Here is a 16788-nt window from a genome sequence, read left to right on the forward strand (position 1 = left end):
TGAGGTGTTTTAGCAGGATGTTGCACTGGCGAGGTTACAGAGGAGTTTTACCAGGATGTTGCACTAGAGAGGATGCAGAGGGGATTTACAAGGATGTTGCACTAGAGAGAGTAGAGAGGATATTTACTATGATGTGGCCCTAGGAGGGTACAGAGTAGATCCAGCAGAATGATGCATTAGACAGGGTAGAAAGGAGATTTACCAGGATGTTGCACTGGAGAGGGTACAGCAGAAATTACCATGATATTGCAGTGGAGAGAATACAGAGGAGTTTACCAGGATGTTGCTCTGGCGAGGGGACAGGAGAGATTCACCATGATGTTGCACTGGAAAGTGTACGGAGAGTTTTTAACAGGATATTGCACTATAGAGGGTACAGAGGAGATTTACCAGGATGTTGCAGTGGAGCGGCTAGAGAGATTTTGCAGGATGTTGAACTGCTGAGGGTGCAGAGGAGATTTAACAAGATGTTGCAGTGGAATGTTTGCAGAGCAGATTTACCAAGATGTTGCACTAGAGAGTGTAAAGAGAAGATTGACAAGGATGTGGACCCTGGGCGGGTACAGAGTAGATTCACCAGAATGTTGCACTAGTTAGGGTGCAGAGGAGATTTACCAGGATGTTGCTCTAGAGAGGGGACATAGGAGATTTACCAGGATGAGGCCCTGGGAGGGTACAGTGTAGATTCACCAGAATGTTGCCCAATTTAATGTACAATGGAGATTTACAAATAATGTTGCACTAGTGAGGGAACAGAGGAAATTTCCCAAGATATTGCAGTGGAGAGAGTACAGAGGAGTTTAACAGGATGTTGCATTGGACAGAATAAAGAGGAAAATTACCAGGATGTTGCAATAGAAAATGCAGAGAGGAGATTTACCAGGTTGTTGCACTTGAGCGTGTACAGAAGAGATTTACAAGGAGGTTGGATAAGAAAGGGTACAGAGGAGATTTACCAGGATGTTGCACTTGAGAAGTTACAGCGGATATTTACCAGAATGTTGCACTGGAGAGGGTACAGAGGTGATTTTCCAGGATGTTGCACTGGAGCGGTGGAGATGAGATTTATAAAAATGTTGCACTAGAGGCATTACAGAGGAGATTTATCAGGATTTTGCACTGGAGAGTGTACAGAGGAGATTTACCAGGATGTTGAACTGCAGAGTATACAGAGGATATTTAACAGGATATTGAACTTGAGAGGGTGCAGAGGAGATTTACCAGAATGTTGCACTGCAGAGGATAGAGAGATTTACAAGGATGTTGCACTAGAGAAAGTAGAGAGGAGATTTACCAGATGTTGCACTGGCGAACTAACAGAGGAGATTTAAAAGGAAATTGTGCTGGAGAGGATTCATAGGAGATTTACCAGGATGTTGCACTGGAGAGCGTAGAGAGGAGATTTAACAGGATCTTGCACTAGAGAGGGTACAGAGGAGATTCACCTGGATGCTACACTAGAGATGATACAGAGGAAATTTATTAGGATTTTGCCCTCGGAGGGTAAAGAAGAGATTCACCATAATGTTCCACTAGACAGGGTACAGAGGAGATTCACCAGAGTGTTGCACCAGTGAGAATACAGAGGAGATTTACGAGGATATTGCACTGGAGAGGTTACAAAGGAGATTTACAGGATGTTGGACTGGAGAGGGTGCCGATGAGATTTACCACGATGTTGCACTAGAGAGCGTAGAGAGGAGATTTACCAAGATGTTGCAATAAAGAGCGTGCAGAGGAGATTTACCAGGATGGTGCATTGGAGGGGGTTAAGAGGAGATTTACCATAATGTTGCACTGCACAGGGTAAAGAGGAGATTACCAGGATGTTGCACCCGGACGGGTACAGACGAGATTTACTAAGAAGTTGCACTAGAGCGGGTACAGAGAAGATACCAGGACGATGCACTTGAAATGGTGCAGTGGAGATTTACCAGGATATGGCCTTGGGAGGGTACAGTGGAGATTCACCAGAATGTTACACTTGAAATGTATGGAGCAGAATTACCAGAATGTTGCACAATTGAGGTGGCAGAGGAGGTTTAGTTGGACATTGCATTGGAGAGGGCACAGATGAGATTTACAAGGATGTTGCACTCTAGAGGGTACAGGGTAGATTTACCAGGGTGTTTCACTGGAGAGGGTGCAGAGGAGATGGACCAAGATTTTGCAATGTAGAGTGTACTGATCTGATTTACCAGGATGTTGCACTGGAGAAACTACAGGGGTGATTTACCAGAAAGTTGCATTGGATAGGGTACAGAGGGGATTTACCAGGATGTTACACTGTAGAGAATGGAGAGGAGATTTAGCACGATGTTATACTGCAGAAGGTAGAGAGGGAGATTTACAAGAATGTTACACTAGAAATTTTACAGAGATTTACCAGGATGTTGCACTTGAGAGGGTGCAGAGGAAATGTTCCATGATTTTACATAGGTGAGGTACATAGGGGTTTTAAAAGTATATTGCATAAGAGAGTGTAAAGAGGACATTTAGCAGGATGTTTAACTGGAGTGGGTAGAGAGATTTAGCAAGATTTGGAACTGCCGACTATACAGAGGAGATTTAACATGATGTTGCACTGGAGAGGGTACAGAGGATATTTACCAGGATGTTGCACTAGAGAGGATACTGAGGTGTTTTAGCAGGATGTTGCACTGGCGAGGTTACAGAGGAGATTTACCAGGATGTTGCACTAGAGAGGATGCAGAGGGGATTTACAAGGATGTTGTACTAGAGAGAGTAGAGAGGATATTTACTAGGATGTGGCCCTAGGAGGGTACAGAGTAGATCCAGCAGAATGATGCATTAGACAGGTTAGAGAGGAGATTTACCAGGATGTTGCACTGGAGAGCGTACAGCGGAAATTACCATGATATTGCAGTGGAGAGAATACAGAGGAGTTTACCAGGATGTTGCTCTGGCGAGGGGACAGGGGAGATTCACCATGATGTTGCACTGGAGAGTGTACGGAGAGTATTTAACAGGATATTGCACTATAGAGGGTACAGAGGAGATTTACCAGGATGTTGCAGTGGAGCGGGTAGAGAGATTTAGCACGATGTTGAACTGCTGAGGGTACAGAGAAGATTTAACAAGATGTTGCAGTGGAATGTTTGCAGAGCAGATTTACCAAGATGTTGCACTAGAGAGTGTAAAGAGAAGATTGACAAGGATGTGGACCTGGGCGGGTACAGAGTAGATTCACCAGAATGTTGCACTAGTTAGGGTGCAGAGGAGATTTACCAGGATGTTGCTCTAGAGAGGGGACAGAGGAGATTTACCAGGATGAGGCCCTGGGATGGTACAGTGTAGATTCACCACAATGTTGCACAATTTAAGGTACAATGGAGATTTACAAATAATCTTGCACTAGTGAGGGAACAGAGGAAATTTCCCAAGATATTGCAGTGGAGAGAGTACAGAGGAGTTTAACAGGATGTTGCATTGGACAGAATAAAGAGGAAAATTACCAGATGTTGCAATAGAAAATGCAGAGAGGAGATTTACCAGGTTGTTGCACTTGAGCGTGTACAGAAGAGATTTACAAGGAGGTTGGATTAGAAAGTGTACAGAGGAGATTTACCAGGATGTTGCACTTGAGAAGTTACAACGGATATTTACCAGAATGTTGCACTGAAGAGGGTACCGAGGTGATCCAGGATGTTGCACTGGAGCGGTGTAGATGAGATTTATAAAAATGTTGCACTAGAGGGATTACAGAGGTGATTTATCAGGATTTTGCACTAGAGAGGGTACAGAGGAGATTTAACAGGATGTTGAACTGCAGAGTATACAGAGGATATTTAACAGGATATTGAACTTGAGAGGGTGCAGAGGAGATTTACCAGAATGTTGCACTGCAGAGGATAGAGAGATTTACAAGGATGTTGCACTAGAGAAGGTAGAGAGGAGATTTACCAGATGTTGCACTGGCGAACTAACAGAGTAGATTTAAAAGGAAATTGTGCTTGAGAGGATTCAGAGGAGATTTACCAGGATGTTGCACTGGAGAGCGTACAGAGGAGATTAGCAGGATGTTGCACTGTGAGGGTACGTAAGTGATTTACCAGTATGTTACCCTAGTGAGGGTACAATGAGATTTACCAGGATGTGGTACTGGACAGGGTGCAGAAGAGATATACCACAATGTTGCACTGGAGAGATTGCCGAGGAGATTTACCAGGGGATGTTGCTCTGTAGAGAGTACAGGGTAGATTTACCAGAATATTGAACTAGAGATGGTACTGAGAAGATATACGAGGCTGTTGCACCGAGAGCGTGCAGAGGAGATTTACCAGGATGTTGGAGTGGAGATGGTACAGAGGAGATTTACCTGGATTTTGAACAGGAGATGGAACAGAGGAGATTTACCAGTATGTTGCACTAGTGAGGGTACAGAGGAGATTTATCAGGTTATTGACTATAGAGTGTACAGAGGAGTTTTAGCAGGATGTTACACTAGAGAGGATACAGAGGAGATATTCGAGAATGTTCCATTAGAGAGATAAAGAGGAGATTTACCAGCATGTTGCACTGGAGAGATTACAGAGGAGAGTTACAGGATGTTGCACTGGGGATGATAGAGAGGAGATTTATCAGAATGTTGCACTATAAAGTGTACAGAGAAGTTTTAGCAGGATGTTACACTAGAGAGGATACAGAGGCGTTTTTCCAGGATGTTCCACTGGAGAGGCACAGAAGAGATTTACCAGCATGTTGCACTGGAGAAATGAGATAGGACGTTTACAAGGATGTTGCACTAGAGAGGGTACAGAGGAAATGTTACAGGATGTTGCTCTACAGAGGGTGTAGTAGAGATTAAACAGGATGTTGCACTGGTGAGGGTACTGAGGAAATTTACCAAGATGTTGCACTAGAGAGGGTACAGAGGAGATTTAACAGGATGTTGTTCTAGAGAGAGTACAGAAGAGATTTATAAGGATGATCCACTAGAGAGGTTAGAGTGGAGATTTACCAGGATGTTGCACCACCAGCGTGCAATGGAGCTTTACCAGGTAGTTGGACTTGAGAGGGTACAGAGGAGATTTACCAGGATATAAAGTTGTGACGGTACAGAGGAGATTTACCAGGATGTTGCACTGGCGATGGTACAGAGGAGATTTCCAGGTTATTGCACTGCAGTGGGTACAGAGAATTTGTACCAGGATTTTACACTAGAGAGGGTACAGCGGAGATTTATCAGGATGTTGCCCTAGAGAGGATACAGACGATATTTAGTAGGATGTTGACCTGTGAGGGTATAAGGAGACTCACCATAATGTTCCACCAGACAGGGTACAGAGGAGATTTACCAGAATGTTGCACTATTGGCGGTACAGAGGAAATTTACCATGATATTGCAGCGAGGGTACAACGGAAATTTTCCAGGATGTTGCAAGGAGAGGGTGCAAACAATATTTAAAAGGATGTTGCATTGGCGAAGGTTCAGGGGATATTTAACAGGATGTTGCGCTAGAGAGGATGTAGAGGAGATTTACTAGGTAGTTACACTGGAGGGTTTACAGAGGAGATTTACCAGGATATTGCACTGGAGAGGTTACAGTGTAGGTTTCCCAGGATGTTGCACTGGAATGAATATAAAGGAGATTAAACAGGAAGTTGCAATAGAGAGTGCACAGAGGAGATTTACCAGCATGTTGCACTGGAGTGGGGACAGATGAAATTTATCTGTATATTGCAATAGACAGGATACAGAGTAGATTTACCAGGATGTTGCACTTGAGAAGTAAAAGCGGAAATTTACAAGAATGTTGTTCTGGAGAGGGTACAGAGGTGATTTGCAGTATGTTGCACCGGAGTGGTACCAGGTTCATGCACTAAAGAGTGCACAGAGGAGATTTACCAGGATGTTGCAGGGACAGTGTGCAAAGAATATTTAAAAGGATGTTGCTTTGGCAAAGGTACAGAAGATATTTAACAGGATGTTGCGCTAGAGAGGATGCAGAGGAGATTTACTAGGTAGGTGCACTGGAGGGGTTACAGAGGAGATGTACCAGGATATTGCACTAGTCAGGGTACAGCGAGATATAGCAGGATGTTGTACTAGAGAAGTTACAGCGGTGGTTTACCATGATGTTGCACTGGAAAGGTTACCGCGGTTATTTACCACGATGTTGCACCGGAGCAGATACAGAGGAGATTTACCAGCATGTTGCACTGGAGAGGGTACAGAGGAGATTTACCAGGATGTTGCACTAGAGAGGGTGCAGAGGATATTTACAAGAATGTCGCACTGCAGAGGTTACAGAGGTGATTTACAAAAATGTTGCACCAGAGAAGGTACCGAGGAGATTTTCCTGGTTGATTCTCTAGAGAGGGTGCTGTGGAGATTTACCAGGTTGTTGCACTGGCGAGGGTACAAAGGAGATTAAACAGGATGTTGCCGTGGAGATGTTGCAGAGGAGATTTACCTGAATGTTGCACTGTAGAGTGTACAGAGGAGATTTACCAGAATGTTAAACTGGAATATGTAGAGAGGAGATTTACCTGGTCATTGCGCTATTGAGGATTCAGAAGTGTTTTAGCATGATGTTACACTACAGACAGAGCGGAGGAGAATTAGCAGGATCTTGCACTAGAGAGGATACAGATGAGATTTTCCAGGATGTTCCACTAGATAGTAACAGAGGAGATTTACGAGCATTTTGCACGGGTGATATTACAGAGAAGATTTACCAGGATGTTGTACTGGAGAGGGTACAGAGGTGATTTATCAGGATTTTGCACTAGAGAGGGACCAGAGGAGCTTCCCCAGGACGTTGCTCTAGAGAGGGTTCAGTGGAGATTTACCAGAATGTTGCACTGGAGAGGATACAGAGGAGATTTACGAGCATGTTGAACTAGAGAAGGTACTGAGGAGATATACCAGGAGTTTGGACTAGAGACGGTACAGTGGAAATTTACCAAGATGCTGCACTAGCGAGGGTACAGAAGAGATTTACCAGCATGTTGCACTGGATAGGTTACAGAGGAGAATTACCAGGATGTTACACTGCAGAGGGTAGATAGTAGATATAGAAGGTTGTTGCACTGGCGAGGTTACTGAGGAGATTTAGCAGGATCTTGAAGTGGAAAGGTTACAGAGGAGATTTAACAGGATATAGCACTGGAGTGGGTACAGAGGAGACTTACCAGGATGTTCCATTAGAGAGGATACAGAGAATATTTACCTGGCTGTTGCACTGGAGAGTTTACAGAGAAGATTTACCAGGATGTTGCAGCGCGAGCGTGCGGAAGAGATTTACCAGGATGTTGCACTGGAGATGGTTCAGAGGATATTTACCAGGATGTTGCAATGGAGATGGTATAGAGCAGATTTATCGATTATTGCGCTGTCGAGGTTAGAGAGGAATTTTACTACGATGTCACACTAGAGAGGGTGCAGAGGAATTTTACCAAGATATTGCAGTGGAGAGAATACAGAGGAGTTTACCAGGATATTGCACTGGAGAGGGTATAGACGTGATTTACATGTTGTTTCACTGGAGAGAGTGCAGAGGAGATTTACCAGGATTTTGCCCTAGAGAGCTTATAGAGGAGATTTACCAGGATGTTGCAATAAAGGGCATACAGAGGAGATTTACCAGGATGTTGCACTGGAGGGGGTTAAGATGAGATTTACCAGAATGTTGCACTGGACAGAGTACAGAGGAGATTTACCAAGATGTTGCACCCAGACGGGTATAGAGAAGATTTACCTGGATGTTGCACTAGAGCGAGTACAGAGGAATTGCCAGGACGTTGCACTAGAAATGGTGCAGTGGAGATTTATCAGGATGTGGCCCTGGGAGGGTTCAGAGGAGATTCACCAGAATGTTGCACATGAAGGGTACAGAGCATAATTACCAGAATGTTGCACAATTGAGGGTGCAGAGGAGGTTTAGCTGGATATTGGACTGGAGAGCGCACAGAGTAGAGTTACCAGGATGTTGCACTCTAGAGGGCACAGGGAATGTTTACCAGGGAGTTGCACTGGAGAGGGTGCAGAGGAGATGGACCAGGATTTTGCAATGCAGAGCTTACTGATCTGATTTACCAGGATAGGGTACAGAGGAGATTTACCAGAATGTTACATTGTAGAGGGTGGAGAGGAGATTTAGCACGATGTTGCACTGCTGAAAGCAATGAAGGAGTGTACAAGAATGTTGCACTAAAGATGTTACAGAGGAGATTTACCAGGATGTTGCACTTGAGAGTGTACAGAGGAGATTTACTAGGATGTCACACAGCTAAGGGTACAGAGGGTTTTTAACAGGATATTTCACTTAAGAGTGTAAAGAGGAGATTTACCAGGATGTTACACTGGAGCGGGTAGAGAGATTTAGCAGGAAGTTGCACTGCCGAGGATACAGAGGAGATTTATCAGGATGTTGCTTTGGAGTGGTTGAAGAGGAAATAAACCAGGATGTTTCAATGGAGAGGGTACAGAAGAGATTTACCAGGATGTTGCACTGGAGAGGTTACAGAGCAGATTTACCAGGATGTTGCACTTGAGAGGGTGTACAGAGGAGATTTACCAGGATGTTAAACAGGTAAGGAAAAAGGGGGGTTTTAACAGGATATTTCACTAGAGAATGTAAAGAGGAGATTTACCAGGATGTTACACAGGAGCGGGTAGAGAGATTTACCAGAATGTTTCATTGCCGAGATTACAGATGATATTTAACAGGATGTTGCACTGGAGATTTACCAAGATGTTGAAATGGAGAGGGTACAGAGGAGATTTTCAAGGATGTGGCCCTGGGAGGGTACAGAGTAGATTCATCAGAATGTTGCACTAGATAGGGTGCAGATGAGATTTACCAGGATGTTGCACTAGAGAGGGTACAGAGGAGATGTACCAGGATGAGGATCTGGGAGAGTAGAGTAGATTCACCAGAATGTTGCACAAGTTAGGGTACAGAAGAGATTTACCAGGATGTTCCACTAGTGAGGGTAGACAGGACATTGCAGAGGAGAGAGTACAGATAAGTTTACCAGGAGGTTGCACTGGAGATGTTACATGGGAGAGTTATCAGGTTGTTGCATTGGACAAAATAAAGTGGAAAATGACCAGGATGTTGCAATAGAGAATGTAGAGAGGAGGTTTACCAGGTTGTTGCACTGGAGCGAGTAAAGAAGAGATTTACAAGGATGTTGAACTAGACAGGGTACAGAGGAGATATACCAGGATGTTGCACTTGAGAAGTTACAGCGGAGGTTTACCAGAATATTGCACTAGAGAGTGTACAGAGGTGATTTTCCAGGATGTTGCACTGGAGTGATACAGATGAGATTTTCAAAAATGTTGCACTAGAGCGATTACAGAGGAGATTTATCAGGATTTTGCACTTTAGAGTGTACAGCGGAGATTTACCAGGATGTTGTACTGGATAGTGTACAGAGGATATTTAACACGATATTGCACTTGAGAGTGTGCAGAGGAGATTTACCAGAATGTTGCACTTGAGATTGTACAGAGGTGATTTTCCAGGATATTGCAACAGAGCAGTACCGATGAGATTTACCAAGTTGATGCACTAAAGAGTGTACAGAGGAGATTTACCAGGATGTTGCACTAGAGATGTTGCAGAGGAGATTTACTAGGAAATCGCAATGCAGAGGTACAGAGGAGGTTTACAAAAATGTTGCACTAGAGAAGATACAGAGGAGATTTTCCAGGTTGATGCTCTAGAGAGGGTGCCGTGAATATTTACCAGGATGTTCCACTAGAGAGGATACAGAGAAGATTTACCATGATATTGCACTAGAGAGTTTACAGAGGAGATTTACATGGTTATTGCGCTATAGAGGGTATATAGGAGTTTTATAAGGATGTTACTCTAGAGAGCTGCAGAGGAGATTTACCAGCAGATTGCACTGGAGACATTACAGAGGAGATATAACAAGATTTTCACTGGAGAGTGTACAGAGGAGATTTCACACGATGTTACATCTAGAGAGGATACCGAGTGGATTTAGCTGGATGTTACAACGAGAGCGTGCAGAAGAAATTTACCAGGATGTTGGACTTGAGAGGGTACAGAGAAGAGTTACCAGGATGTGGCACTGGAGAGGGTACAGAATAGATTAACCAGGATGTTGCACTAGAGAGGGTACTGAGTAGATTTACCAGGTTAATGCGCTTTAGAGGGTACAGATAAGTTTTACTAGGATGTCACACTAGAGAGGGTACAGAGGAGATTCACTAGGATGCTGCACTAGGGATGATAGAGAGGAAATTTATTAGGATATGGCCCTGGGAGGGTACAGAAGAGATTCACCATAAAGTTCCACTAGACAGGGTACAGAGGAGATTCACCAGAGTGTTGCACCAGTAAGGATACAGAGAAGGTTTAAAAGGATATTGCACTGGAGATTTACAGAGGAGATTTACAGGATGTTTCACTCGAGAGGGTGCCAATGAGATTTACCAGGATGTTGCATTAGAGAGCGTATAGAGGATATTTACCAGGATGTTGCACTAGATAGGATACTGAGGAGATTTAGCAGGATGTTGCACTGGCGAGGTTAAAGAGGAGATATACCAGGAGGTTGCACTAGGATTGATACAGAGATGATTTACAAGGATGTTGCACTAGAGAGGGTAAAGATGCGACTGAGCAGGATGTTGCACTGGAGAGTGTACACCGGAGATTTAACAGGTTGTTTCACCGAGAGCGTGCAGAGGAATTTAGTAGGATGTTACTGTGCAGAGCGTGCAGTGGTGATTTACAAGAATGTTGCACTGCAGATGGTACAGAGGAGATTCACAAACATGTTGCACTAGAGGGAGTACCGAGGAGATTTAACAGGATTTTGCACTGGAGGGTGTACATAGAATATTTACCAGGATGTTGTAATGGAAATTGTACACAGGATATTTAACAGGATATTGCACTTGAGAGGGTGCAGATAAGATTCAACAGAATGTTGCACTGCAGAGGCAAGAGAAGAGATTTACAAGAATGTTGCACTAGAGAGGGTAGAGAAGACATTTACCAGATGTTACACTGGCGAAGGAACAGAGGAGATTTAAAAGGATATTGCGCTGGAGAGGATTATGATGACATTTACCTGGATATTGCACTGCAGAGAGTACTGAGGAGATTAGCAAGATGTTGCACTAGAGAGGGAGCAGAGGAGAGTTACCAGGATGTTGCACTGCAGAGCGTGAAGACGTGATTTACAAGGATGTTGCACTGGAGCATGTACAGAGGAGATTTACCAGGATGTGGCATTGGAGGGGGTACCGAGGCGATTTACCAGGATATTGCACTAGACAAGGTACAGAGGAGATTTACCAGGATGTTGCACTAGAGAGGTTACAGCGGAGATATACAAGGATGTTGCACTTTGAGGCTAAAGAGGAGATTTACCAGGATGTTGCAACAGAGCGGGTATATAGGAGATTTACCAGATTGTTGCTCTGGCGAGGGTACAGAGTAGATTTACAAGGATGTTGCACTAGAGTGGGTGCAGAATAGGTTTACCATGATGTTGCACTGCAGAGGGTACAGAGCAGATTTACAAGGATGATGCACTAGAGTGGGTACAGAGGAGATTTACAAGTTGTTGCACTGGAGAGGTTACAGAAGAGATTTACCACGATGTTGCACGGGAGATGGTACAGAGGAGATTTATCAGGGGATGTGGCACTGTAGAGAGTACAGGGGAGATTTACCAGGATGTTGCACTGCAGAGGGTACAATTGATATTTTCCAGGATGTTACACTGGGTAGATAGAGAGGAGATTTAGAATGTTGTTGCACTGACGAGTGTACAGAGGAGATTCAACAGGATGTTGCAGTGGAGAGGTTGCAGAGGAGATTTATCAAGACATTGCACTGGAGAGGGTACAGAGGAGAAATATCAGGATGTTCCACTAGAGGGGATACAGATAAGATTTACCAAGATGTTGAACAGCTGATGGTACAGAGGAGATTTACCAGTATGTTGTACAAGTGAGTGTACAGAGGAGATTTACCTGGTGATTGCGCTATAGAGGCTACAGCGGAGTTTTACCAGGATGTTACACTAGAGAGGTCATAGTGGAGATTTTCCAGGATCTTTCACTAGCTAGGTACAGAGGAGATTTACCAGCATGTTGCACTGTAGAGATTGCAGGGGAGATTTTCCAGGATGTTGTGTTGATCCGGATTCTTGTCCTTCAACCTGTTTCAGTGAATACACTGACGCGAACACCGATTGTGCATTAAACAAAGCAGTCTTTATTTCTGACCGGCCGGCCGAGACTTATCAGACAGAAGGACTACCCTCTTGACAAGTAAGTTTACATTGCGAAGGCACACAGTTATACAATTTTTGGTACAAGATAACAAGATACAATTAGAGTGACATCCTAGTTCATCCTATCCCCTTTTGGTCCCACCTTTCCATTGACCACTCATGAGTCAACATCTATAGTAGCTATTTTTACTAAAGCTTATGCATTGTTTCTAAATGTTACAATTTTTACTGGCATGATTGTAGCTTAAACCTTGAGGCAGTCTGTTAATTGTGCTAATGTTGTATTATTTGCCATCTGACATTCTCTTAGTTATTTTTCCATGGCTTATACATTTTCATATATCCATTTTACTTATCCACACTCTCCGCTTTTATCATTCCATGATAACATTTAGGATCATTCTAGGAGTATTGCATTCATCCGTTAACACTCTATTTCTTGAATTATATTGTTGTTATTGTCGAATAGTTCTTTAGTTAGTTGGTCATAACCCTGGAGCCCTTGACCACCAGAGTGTTTGCTAACCTTGCCATCATGACTTTATCACAAAGGTTAAAGTAACCAATAATCAAGCTACAGGTAATTATTAATACGTTGAGAATAATTGCTCCATGCATTTGATACGATCCCCAAGATCCACCTAATAGCCAACCAAACCAACCTACTCCTCTTGTAGGTGCGGATAACTTCTTTACCTCCCTCTTAAGAGATCAATGTGATTGGTTATGTATTCTGAATTATCGGGGATGTAAGTGCAACATTCAGATCCTATCAGGGCACACTTTCCACCTTTCTCAGCTAAAAGGTAATCGAGGGCCATTCGGTTTTGTAATGCTGTGGTCGTTATTGCAACCATTTCAGCTGTGATGCCCTCCAGAGCTTCACCAGTATAGTTAGCTATCTGTTCTAATATCGTCTCTAGGTTCTGTACTTCGTCCATGAGACATCCCATCCCGAAAGGTAACATAACCCCAAAGAACTTGTCGGTGGGGTTGATGGCTCGCTTGTATCGGCTGGAGGCATGTGCTTCTGCCAGGGTACGTACTTGCCGCTCAAATGGCAACACATATTCCAGATTGCAGGACCCTGTCCATAGCCTAGGCAACCAACGATATGCCTTACGACTGCACACGAACTACTTGCTGTTAAAAGCTGCTTTCTGATATATTGTCTCCGGGTCCCAGGAATGGGCCCACACACTTCCACTTGCGCTATTTCGATCGTGAGAGTGGATGGTGACTCGTGCACCTGTGGTGATGTCGAGACTGTGTGGGCAATTGTTGTACCCTACAATATGTCCCCTGATACTGGTGTCATTTCGGGTTATACATATGTCCCTGGTTGGCCTCCCAATCCCTGAGATATTGGTCAGGGATATGAATGGGGGTTCCTTTTCACGGCTATAGGTTGGTTGGTACAATCCCTGAAAAGTCTGACTAATGGGATCTCCAACACTCTCCCAGTCGGTGACCTCCCCGTGGATGTTCACGCGGTAACGGTATGATATTCCACCTAGTCTCCGTGATCCCTCTTTTGACCCGCCTTTCATCACTCATACTTGTATTGGCCCCCCTCCTCTCATGATAGTTTGGCTCTGAATCCATCTGACAGTCTCAGTTAGGGTCAGTTGAACGGTGCACAAAGGAATTCCCCCTTTGGAATGTATAGGGATATGTGAACACACAAAGCATCTAGAAATTTCCCATTTTGCGCATAACTTAAGACATATACAAAAATTTGTTTACATGGAGCTGTCGTCTCGGTCTCCCTTACCATGCGTCGAAACTGTCATATATCCATACTATTATACAGACTGTGGAAAACAGATATGGATTCATCTTAAGGCTCAGAATTCAATTAAATAGAGTTCGGTTTTCTCGTCTTTCTTCTCAGGTCACTGTGGTGTAGCTTGTGGTGTAGCTGTCGGTGTAGCTGGCTGTCTATTAGGATGTCGATGGTCTTGTTCAGCTATGAAGAAGAGGAAATCTGGAACAGAGACAGGAATTTGAATAACCAGTAAAATAGGTTTGTTAGAGAGTGGTGAGCTTGCAGTGGTGCAGGTGAACCCAGGAATTTTCCCCTCAACCTTGGCTGCCGTAGGGATAGTGAGTAACACTTAAAAAGGCCCCTCTCATCTTGGCTCTAATCCCTTTCGAATCAATTTCTTAATCAGGACATACTTCCCTGGGACCACGAGGGATGATTTGGGTTAAAGTGGGAGATCGAGGTGCGCATCTCGAACCTGGTTAGGGGCTATTCGCAGGGCCGGAGTCAAGGAAATAATGTAGGTGGTCATCTCCTCAGTCATGTGGTGGAACTGGACAGTGGAGGGTACATTCTGATTCAAGGGGGTCCTAACGGGTCTACCTTAAATGACCTCAGCGGGGGTCATCCTAGCCTTACCAGTAGGAGTAGTGCGAATCTGGAATACGGCTATTGGAAGGAGTTTAAGCCAATTGAGTCCGGTTGATGCTACCAGTTTTGCAAGCTTGGTTTTAAGAGTTTGATTGGCATGTTCAACTAATCACGCAGCTTGGAGTCGGTAGTCGCAATGCAGCTGCTGGTTAATGCGCATCTGGGAAAAGTATTCTTTGTTAACTTGGCAAATAAATTGAGGGCCATTATCAGAACTCAGTCGTATAGGGATACCATACCTAGGAACAATTTCCCTCATTAGCACTTTAACAACAGTTTGAGCCTTATTAATCCAAGGTAGGGTAAGCTTCGATCCATTTGCTGAACACATCCACTATTACTAATACATATTTGTAACACCATACCTTTTGCAACTCAATGTAGTCCAACTGCAAGGTCTCAAAGGGACCTTCTGGTAGGGGCATCTTACCCCAATAACAGGGGAATCCTTTCCCTGGATTATGCTGGTGGAAAACAAGGCAACGACTACTGATGTTCTGGGCCAACGCCTGGAGTCTAGGTTGCCACCAAGTAGCCAAAAGCGTATCACTTGTTCTCCTTGCTCCACAATGAGTAGCAAAATATATACATTCAATAACCCATAGAGCCAACTCATCAGACATGCAATCTGTTCCGCGGGTGTGGTCCAGAGTTTAGAGGCATTGTCCTAATACATCAATAATCTTTCCACAACAGTTTATCTCTTTCAGGAGCGTCCTCCTGTTCTTTAATGACATCTTGGATGGTTGGCTTTGGTTTTTCCGAGGCTAACTTATCCTTTGCAGTATTTTTAGTTTGACTCATCATTCTGAGCATCTTGATCAGCACAGCGGTTTCCTATATCAACTGGAGATTTTCCGGTAGTGTGGGCGGTACATTTGACAAAGGCAATGCACTTGGGGAGCCTGAGGGCTTGCAGCAAGTCAGATACTAGCTTCTTATGGGATATTTCAATCCCCTGTGCAAGTTAGGAATCCCCTATTCTTCCATAATTATCCGAAATCATGGGCTACTTAAAGGCATACCCAGAGTCAGTAATGATATTGACCTTGAGGTTTTTCGCCAAGATAAAGGCTCGGGTGAGGGCAAATAGTTCAGCTTGTTGAGCGGAATAGGCGCTCTCAAAAGCGGAAGATTCCAGGACCTGATTCTTCAGGTCTACTATAGCATATCCTGAATTTCGTCTGCCTTCTGGGTCAATGGAAGAACTTCCGTCAACATACATAGTACTGTCAGGATCCTCCATTGTTACATCAACTAAATCTTCCCTGACCGAGTTAGCTTCTTGAATTAAAGATAAACAGTCATGACTTGGTTCTTGCTCATCTTGGGGTGGCTTGGTCAAAAAAAGCCCGGATTAATGGCAGTACATTGCCGAAAGGTCAGCCTTGGATTATTTAGTAGGTAGATCTCATATCTACTCTGCCTGGCCATGGTAAGATGTTGAGCCTGCAGTTGACCCAAGAGGGCAGCTATGGAGTGGGAGGTATATACAACAATATCCTGCTGAAGAGTGAAGTTGGCGTCAGATTGAAGGCTATTGTAGATGCCAGTTAATATTTGAGTACATACTGGGTGTCCCAAGGCAACAGGGTCATTTTTAGAAGAATAGTAGGCAACAGGCCTATGTTTATCCGCATGTTTCTGAGTTAAGACAGCGGTAGCACAATCTTTCAAGATCGTACAATACAGTTGAAAGGGCCGGTCATAGAGGGGCAGGCCCAAAGCCGGAGCTTGCAGCAGGGCTGTTTTTAGTTCCTTAAAGGCTCGGACGTCTGTGGTTTTTGTTTCAAAGGTGCCTTCCTTGGTACTGTATGGTGTGAGTTGGTTGGTCATCAAGGCAGCATTAGTGATCTAGAATCTACATTAATTTATCATACTCAGCCACTGCCGCATTTGTCTAGCTGTGCTATGGACTGGAAACTGACAGATGGGTTCGATTCGACTAGCCTCCAAGGCTCTGTGGGTGCCAAGAAATTTGACTTGAGACTGGCCAATTTTGACCTTTGACGGGGAAACTATGTATCCCAGGGAGGACAAGTAATTCAATAACTGATTAGCATCCTCTCTTTTACTTGGTTGATCTGTGCTGGCTATCAGTAAATCGTCCACATACT

The sequence above is a fragment of the Pristiophorus japonicus genome, chromosome Y, assembly GCF_044704955.1.
Source record: "Pristiophorus japonicus isolate sPriJap1 chromosome Y, sPriJap1.hap1, whole genome shotgun sequence".
Taxonomy (NCBI): Eukaryota; Metazoa; Chordata; class Chondrichthyes; family Pristiophoridae; genus Pristiophorus; species Pristiophorus japonicus.